Source organism: Prionailurus bengalensis, chromosome A3, assembly GCF_016509475.1.
Source record: "Prionailurus bengalensis isolate Pbe53 chromosome A3, Fcat_Pben_1.1_paternal_pri, whole genome shotgun sequence".
Classification (NCBI taxonomy): Eukaryota; Metazoa; Chordata; class Mammalia; order Carnivora; family Felidae; genus Prionailurus; species Prionailurus bengalensis.
The window spans coordinates 21,386,422-21,396,022 of NC_057354.1; positions in this window are offsets into that span (position 1 = coordinate 21,386,422).

Genomic DNA, 9,601 nt, shown 5'->3' on the forward strand with positions numbered 1-9,601 from the left:
CTGGTGTAGAATTCTCTCGCTTGATGCAATACACAGTCCCTGTGGGAGGAAATTAGCATTCCTGATAAATGCTTAAGCAATTTTCTGATAAGCTTTAACACGATTAAAACCTCTTTGGGGAAATCAGCTACCCACACATCCAGCTGATTATTAGACATCCTTTGTCTTGTATCCAGTGTAATGGTGATGATCCAGCCACTCTCTTTTCCTGCAAAATGTCCTTAACAAAAGGGAACTGTGACGTGGCTGTGTGGCAAGATTGAAATAAAACTTCGACACGTGCCTATCGCGAATTTAACCGAAAAAATGTAAAGCCGTCACGGTGGAGACAGGACACAGGAATAGGAGCTGGCGTCTATTAAGCACTCACTGCTTGCCAGACGTCACATGAAAGGGGCTGTAGGTATGGCTCGGCTCACTTTCTCTTCATAATGAGTTGGGTCATAGTAGCTTTGCTTGACTTATAAGATGCTCAGAGAGGTGCAGTGACTTGTTCAAGATCACACAGCCAGTAAGTGGCAGGGTCGGTTTGGAATCCAGGCCTGAGTCCGTAGCCGGAGCGAGCAATACACTCTTCCGCCTCCGCCAAAGGAATGATGGCGGGAGATGGGAGAGTCGGAGAGTCTCGAGGGAGGGCAGCTAGAGGATCCTAGGAGAGCAGAAGAGGTACAGCGTCCTCCCAGGGAGGGGGCATGGAGGGAACATAGGTGGCTCAGCGCAGAAGAGGAGGGAGCGGAGGGCTACTGGAGGCGGTGAGAAGGGCGACCAGGGGCAGTGACGAGAGTAGAGACAGAGCCAAGGCCCAGGTGAGTTGGGCCGAGACTGTGGGGTCCAATGTGGCAGCCGCAGGAGCGGGCCCCGGTCCTTTCAATACCGAGGTGGACTGTAGTCGTCCCGTGTTGTGGACCCTACCTGCTACTGGGTGGGTTTTGATGACTCCGAATCCCAGTTTCATCACTTACTAGCTGGGAGGCCTTGGCACGCAGCTGTCCGAAGTGAAGGTTTCCTCGTCTGACAACTGAGGGGGAATAAGAGCATCTCTCCCATAGGATTGCTGTGAGGACAAACAAGATAAATCTCGAAAAGTACTTAGGACACGCCCGGCCCCTACCGAGGGCTTCACAAAAAGGTGGGGTGTTCTTGTTTTATTTATTTGCTTGTTTTTCCACTGTACGGTGTTTTACTTATTTTATTTAATTAATTTATTTTCAAAATGTTGATTTATTTATTTTGAGAGGTGGGGGGAGCGGCACAGAGAGGGAGAGAGAATCTCAAGCCGGCGCTGCACTGTCAGCACGGGGCCCAAAGCAGCGCTCGATCTCACAAACTGCAAGGTCATGACCTGAGCCGAAATCACGAGTGGGACGCTTGACCGACTGAGCCACCCAGGCGCCCCTGATTCATTATTATTTTTTTTTTCCAAAAGTATAGCTGACCCACAATGTCATATTGGTTGCAGGTGCACAACGTGGTGATTGTGCGAGCCTAGATGGGGTGCAACGCTCACCACAAGAGTAGCTACCATCTGTGAGGGGTTCCTGGTGTAATGAATGCGTAACTGAATGTATGCTGGCATTACGTCACTCTGTATTTTCTCAGGAGGGCTGTGAAAAAAAATTTAAACAGATTTCAGTACAATTTCAGACTGTTAGAAAAGTTGCAGCAACGGTGCAAAGAATTCCTGAACACCCTTCACTAAGACTACACGTGTGCATATATTTTCCTTCTGAACTGTGGGCAAACTGGATGCAGACCTGGTGACCCTTTACCCCTAACGACCTCTGGGTGTGTTCCCGAAAGGCAAGGATGTTCTCTTGCAAAGTCACAGTACAATGATCAAAATCGTGAAATTGACATTGATACAATATTGTCAGAAGAGCCATTTGGATTTTGTCAATTGCCCATGACATCCTACACAGCAAAAGAAAAAAAAATCTTAGATCATATCTTGCAATTCAGTTGTCCAGTCTCTTTAGTCGGCTTGAGTTGGAAACAGTTCACTCGTTTTCTTTGTATTTCACGAGCTTGACATTTTTGAAGAGTACAGGCCACTCTCTTTATTTAGGTTTGTCTGATATTTCCTCCCAGTTAGTTTCAGGTTAGGTGTTTGGGGGCAGAAGTCCACCTCAGTTCATCACATCATTTTGAACACTTTTGTTCTCAACTTAACAGTGGGGTCCCCTTGTAGGAAGAGGGGAGCACTGGACTGCCCGAAGGACTCAGTGAACATGCAGACACCCCCAGCACCCTGAGCGTGGGGGTCAGAAACCTGCCTGGTTAACCAGCATCCTAGGTGACCAGTTGTCTACGTTCCTTCAAGCCTACTTCTCCAAGACATGGCCAGCAGGTGGCGGTGTAGTCCGCACTTTGAATGCCGTTCTTGGGCTTTTGGAAAGATCTCACAGTACCAGGTTTCCTGCGAATTCAGGCTAACATCCATCCGAAGAGCTTGGTTCCTTAAGCTGCCTGCCTCCGGCTTTCCCTTTTTGTCCCTTCAGAGGGGCCTCTCTTGGTGCGCAAGACCTCAAAGCAGCCAGAACTCACCTGGAGGCTCCTCAGCCAGAGATGACCCGCTCTTGGGGGGAGAGACCCCTCTTTCTGATAAGGTAACCAGGAACTCTTAAAAAATAGAAGGAATAAGGCCTCCGACTAGCATTTACTGAGCGCTTACTCTGTGCTGGGCACGGTGATGAGCACGTGACTCATTCACTGTCTCCTGTATGCTCACAGCAAGCCCTGAGTAAGGACAGAGGAAATAACCTGCCCGAAGTCACGCAGGAAGCCGCTGTCACCGCCTCCAGTTTCCATGTCAGCTGGAACTTGTACTCGAGTCAGAGGAGCGGATGGAACAGTGTCTGCACCGCAGGGACGTGCCCTAGAGCCCCGGGAGTGTTCTGAGAAAGGAGATGATACTCATCCCTGCCTGCGGGGGCCAGTGTGACCGGGCCAGGAGCTGCCTTGAACAGACACTGTGTCAGCCCCCCCTGTGAAAGGGGCTCAAAGGGTCAGGGAGGCAGAGCAACATGGGTCACAGCACACGGAGGGCCGACGGGACTGCTGTGGCTCGCGGACTCTGAAAGGCTGGAAGGGCTGGGGGCTTTCAAAGGCTGGAGGGACATTGTGAGACATTTGGTCTGCATGATACCCATAACAGTGCAAATTGTACTTGTTACATTTGTTTCTATTTACTTAATCCTTTTCTAATAGACTACATTGAGGGGATCCATAGTGCCTGGGAGCATGAGCCTGGATATGGGGTCGGGGGGAGTTTTTACCTATGGGTGTGGTCAAGAGAAGTGTCCTAGAGAACAGAGAAGTCTGGAGGGGCACCGGGGTGGCCAACTTGGGCTCAGGTTATGACTTCGTGGTACCTGAGTTTTGAGCCCTACGTCAGGCTCTCTGCTGTCAGCGCAGAGCCCGCTTCAGATCCTCTGTCCCCCTCTATCTCTGCCCCTCCCCTGCTCACGTGCATGCACTCTATCTCTCTCTCTCTCAAAAAATAAAAGAAAGGAAGGAAGAAAGAAAGAAAGAAAGAAAGAAAGAGTAATTGGAGCTCTGGGCAATATCCTTATCGATATATTGCTATCGAAGCAAACACTGCCAATTGCTTACGTAAGACCCCAGGTCCCCTCTTCCTGATTAGCAGAATCTTGGGTTGGCTGAAGCGGCTGCCTGTCCAGCTAAAGAGCCCTGAGCTAGTCTTGGCCAATGAGATGGGAGCCAGTAATGCTGGGTGGGTGCATTAATCTGAATTCGATCAGGAGAGAAAAACCACACGGTAATTGGAACAGGGAAAGTTTAATATAAAGAATGACAAACTATCACGGGGATTGCAGTCCTGAGGGAGGGGCTAGTGGGAAGTGAAGAGAACCCAGGATAAGGAGCAGCCGCTACTCTCAGAGCTGAGCTAGAGCTCCCCCCTCCCCCATTTTCTCCCCCCGGAGGTGAGATCTAGACTTTGTTAGTAGGGCACGGTTGTGGGTCACCGGATGGTAGACAAGTCACTGCGGTCTGTGTTAGTGGAACTTGCCAGAAAATTGCCTTCTATGGTGCTGGGGAAAGCTATTCACAGAAGGTATCCCAGTGGAGACACTGGGATATAAAATCGCCCTAGGTGGGGATGCTGGGGGAAGCTGCCGGCCCCTCAGTGCTGCTGGCTGTCACGCACTGCAGAACTGGATGCTGGAAGAGCTGCTCATGTCGTAGGAGGCTGCAGAATGAGTGCACATGAACGAGGAAGGGGTGGGCTCCCGGCAAAAGCCTTTAAAAGGGATTAGATCTGGTTGGCTCGTCCCTTTTGCACTTTGATTTTCTCTTTCTTCCTGTAGACCGGATCTAGAAGGAGGAGAACTTGAGCTGGACTTCAGCTGACATGTGATGTGAGTGAGAGATAAACCAGGGTGGGGATGAGCCACGAAGATCTGGGGATTGTTTGTTCCGCGGCACAACCTGGCGAAAACTGACCGAGACACATAAAGAATGTTTTACATAATAATGGCCAGTTCGGGTAAATCAAAGATTACTCTGTTTCTTAAAAGACTATGAAAAGGTAAGAATTATGGTTAAAGGAAGAGCTGATAAGCTCTTATTCAAAGGAAAAGGGAAAGAGTCATAAAAACACCTCCTGGGCATCAGAAATACAGGTGCTTAAAAATTTGTTACAGGATCAGGAGAAGGAATGAAAAGAACAAAATGGAAAGGAGAAAGAGAAAGATAAAACGTCAAAGGAAAAACAAAGAAAGTTTGAGAGTACCGTGTTTCTACACCACTCAACGAACTCCCTGATGTCACCCAGGAAGATAAAAGGAATATTATTAAACCAGTAAAGCCTGGTGGCCACTTTACCTAAAGACCACGTGGAGTGGCCTGTGTGAGACACAATTCAGGGCATCTCCCTGTCCAAGAGACATGATTTGAGGCCACTGCGTTCTCTCCCAACAGCATCTTAACATGCCTCGTCTGTCCTCATCGGCGGGCACAAGGACTTCCCACTGAATTCCAGCTTCAGAGTGACCTTTGAGGTGTCCCCAGGGATCCACAAAGTTAATAGCTTTTATTTTGAGTCAGACACTTCAACACATAGTGTCTCAATTCCGTGAGGATCCAGCTACTGGCTTTCGTAGAATGTGGCAATAGACAGAAGCAATGCACTTGGATGGGTGTGAGGGGGAAAAGAGTGCCGAGTGAAAGCCCCCTGGTGACCCTCTCCAGCAGCAGCGGCAGAGACAAAACGGAGGAGGGAGTCACAGAAGAACATTCTGTCTACGGTGAATTTGGCAGATGTGAGCAAATTGGCAAGAGCGTCTTCCAGGCACAGGGATATCGGCCACACCTTTAAGGGCGATCTCGAGAGCCCCTGCCTATGTCCCAGATATTAAGGAGGTGCCAGTTTCCCAAAAGTAAGTGAGAGGACCTGGAAAGGTCAGGCCAACATCCTTACTTGGAAAGATGATGACTCTGGGTACAGGTGGACTGAGTTAGGGAAGGTCACACCTTGGGCCTGTCTTCAAGCCCCAGGGTGGTGGGAACCCAAGCTGTAGGGAGACCCCAGTAACCTTACCAAGAGCAAGGAAAACTGAATCCGGCATTCAACCCAGGAAGATATAAAATGAGCAAGAAAATCGACCCAAGGGAAGAAGGACAGAATGGAGACAAGAAGAAATTACTGAGTCGGAAAACACAACAAAGGTAGACTCGGTAAGTTGAGGAGCTGGTTTGTTGCGGAAAAGAGCCCCACACAGGAAAACAGATAAGCCGCCAGCTAGCCTAATCAAAGGGGAAGACAGACAGAGAAGGCACAATTAGGAATGAGAAATGACAGATAAGCATGATAAGAGGACATTTTAATATGTATCTTTTAATTGCATAAATAATGCATGGATACGTGTGCTTTAGAAACAAGAGTCAAACAAGAAGAAAATCTCGAGTCAACAGCTAAAGCCCTGTCTTAGCCCGCCAGGGCTGCCTGACAAAATACTCCGGACTGGGGGGCTTAAACGACAGAAATGTACTTGCTTATCATCGTGGAGGCTGGAAGTCCAAGATCAAAGTGCCTGCACGGTTGGTTTCCTTTGAGTCCTCTCTTCCTGGGGTACGGGTGGTGGCCCTCTCACTGTCTCTTCACGTGGTTGTCTGGCTGTGCACGTGCCCCTGGTGTCCCTCTGTGTGTCCTAATGTCCTCTTCTTTGTAAGGTCACCGACCAGGGCACCTGGGTTGCTCAGTCGGGTGAGCGTCCGACTCTTGGTTTCCGCTCAGGTCATGATCTCATGGTTCATGAGTTGGAGTCTCGCATCGGCCCCTGCGCTGACAGTGCGGGGCCTGCTTGGGACTGTCTCTCTCTCTCCTCTCTCTGCCCCTCCCCCACTTGTGCACACTCGCTCTCTCTGTCTTTAAAAATAAATAAATAAACTTAAAAAAACATATATAAGGTCACCAGCCAGCTTGGATGAGGGCCCACCCTAACAGCCTCGTTTTAACTTCATCCCTTCCTTAAAGGCCTTATCTCCAAACACAGTTACCTTCTGAGGTGCTGGGGGGTTAGGGCTTTAAAATGAATTTGACGGGGGACAGAATTTAGCCCATAACACCCTCATTCACCTTCTTCCCCGCAAGTCCTACCTCTTTCCCCAGAAGTAACGTGACTAGGCCCTCACAGGACATTGGTGGAGCCCAGGACAAAGGTTCAGCCAAGGCTCACATAGCAAATGTCTACGTATTCTTTGGTAAATCCAGCGAATAAACCCTTAAATAAAAATGTTCTATCCTCCTACCTCTAAACAAATATACCTTCATATAGACCTGGAAAACCGGGTTCAGATTTAGAATCTCTGGACTCTCCCGAGCTCCTTGCCAGAACGTGGCAGTGAGGCCACCCTGACCTTCCACACATGACTCTGTCTGCACCACGAGGGCCTGTGCACGCCTGTGTGTATGGGGACTCCAACCTGTACATCCGAGCTCCTCCCCCACCTCAATACGGGTTGGACCTGGCAGGGGTCGTATCATCCTCAGGAGGGGAGGCCCTCACGGACCCTGGAATGAATTTGAAGTTCCCAGGAGTAGGAAGCCTGGTCTAGAAGGAAGTCTCAGGCTCTAGAAGGGTGTGTCCCCTGTGGGGTGTGATACATCTGGAGGGAACTTGAGCAGGTGCCTCAAAAGTGGAAGCCCAAGGCAGAAGGTACCTCTCGCTCAGGTCTCAGAGTAATATAATACTGTTACAACGAACTTTTATTTTGGCATTAGAGTCTCGTTTCAAAATAAAACATTGTTTTAAAAACTGGGTTCTGTATTTTTACATCTTCTAGATTTTTTCCTTGTCAACCTATATAGATCTACTTTATTCTCTTTAATTGTTGCATTTAGCAGGATGCAGTGGTAATCTGCTTGAAGATTAGGATGATTTCAAACCAACAGGAGTTAAAAAAAAACCAAATGCAAAACAAATGACCAAAACTGACTTAAGAAGAAACAGAATGGCTAAACAGACTCGTAACTGTGCCAGTAGCTGAGAAAGTTATCCAAGTGAACTGCATAGTTCCTCCCAAATTTGCAAGTGACAGGTGATTCCAGAGCTCATCAAACTCTTCCAGAGCATAAAGAAATAAGGGACACTGCCCCGTTATTTTTATGAAGGGTACCGACATTGCTGTGGGTTGTGCCCTCCCCCCACGGTCTTACGTTGAAGCCCTGACTCCCAGTGTGATGTATTGGGAGGTGGGACCTTCAGGAGGTGGTTACGTGTGGACGATGTCATGAGAGATCTCTCTTTCTCTCTGCCATATGAAGACACAGCAAGAAAATGGCCATCCGTAAGGCAGGATTTGGACCCTAGCTGGGAACTGAATTGAGCAGCACCTTGATTTCGGACTTCTCAGCCTCCAGAACTGTGAAACGTAAATATCTGCGATGTAAGTCACCCAGTCTATGGTATTTTGTTACACAGCCTGAGCTGACTAAGACAAAGCAGCAAACAGAAATTCACAGACTAATTTCATCTGTGGATATTGAAGCAGAATATTTCTATGAAGGATTAAGAAGTAAAATCTAGTAATAAAAGACCTCAATAAATGGAGAGATAGACTGTGTTCACGGATTGGATGACTCAGCATAATGAAAATGATATTTCTCCCCAGATTTATTTGTAGGCTTAACATAATCTCTATTAAATTTCTAGTAAGAATTTTTGTAAATACAGAGGCGCCTGGGTGGCTCAGTCGGTTAAGCGCCAACTTCGGCTCAGGTCATGATCTAGCCGTTCGTGAGTTTGAGCCCCGCTTTGGGCTCTGTGCTGACAGCTCCGAGCCCGGAGCCTGCTTTGGATTCTGTGTCTCCCTCTCTCTCTGCCCCTCCCCTGCTCACGCTCTGTCTCTCTTTAAATAAACGTTAAAAAAAAGTTTTTGTAAATACAGACAAGCCAATTCCAAAATGCATGCAGAGGCAAAAGAACCAGAATAGTTAAAACACTTAAAATGAAGAATGAAGTTGGGGGAATCACCCTACCTGACTTTACTACTTGTTGTGGAGCTACAGTTATCAAGCAAGCGGTGTTAGTGTAGGGAAAGACACGTAAACCAAGGGGAAAAAAAAGAGAGTCCAGAAACAGACCCACACAAGTATGACCAACAGATTCTTGACAAAGGTGTGAAAGCAACTCAATGGAGAAAGGACAGTCCTTCCAAAAAATAGCGTTGGCACGAATGGACTTACTTACAAAGGGAAACATAATGAGCCTTGACCTAAACTATACACTGTATGCAAAAATTAACTCAGAGTGAATCATAAATCTAAGCATAAAATGCAAAACTACCAAACCTTTAGAAGAAATTATGGGAGAAGATCTTCATGACCTGGGGCTTGGTGAACTCGAGTTCTTAGACGTTAGACCAAAGCACAAGCCATAGAAGAAAAATAATTGATAACTGGGACTTCATCAAAATGAAAACCATTTGATGTGTGGAAGATCCTACTAAAAAAGTGCAGAGACAAGCCACAATTTGGGAGACAATAGGTACAAATCACATACCTGACAAAAGACTTGTATCCAGAATATGGAAAGAACTCTCTAGACTCAACTTGAAGATAATAATCAAATTAGAAAATACGTTAAAGACTTGAACTGATATTTCACCAAAGAAGATGTAAAGATGGCCAATGAGCACATGAAACGGTATTCACATAGCTATTAGGAAAATGCAAATTCAAGCCACAGTGAGATGCCATTACATACTTCTTAGGATGGCTAAAATTAGAAAGACTGACAATACCAAGGGCTGGTGACTACACCCTTCGGTATAGCCTTGACTCTCAGAACCGTATTTAGTGATAATTAGTGAGAGATACTTAGTGCCCAGATAGTGGCTTCTACGTACCATTTTCCTATTAAAAAAACCAAAGTTCTTGGAAGATACGGTTAATTCCAGAGCTTGCATAAAGATGAGCCTGAAACATATTATGCTGCTAGAGAGAAAGGAAGTGCACAGAAAAAGCTGGGGCCATAGTGAAGAGACAGAAGTGAATTGCTCCGAATGGCTTAAAGCACGGACTATTTGAGCAACGAAATAAAGACTGGATTATAACCCTGCTCTGTTTTCTCCCATAGGC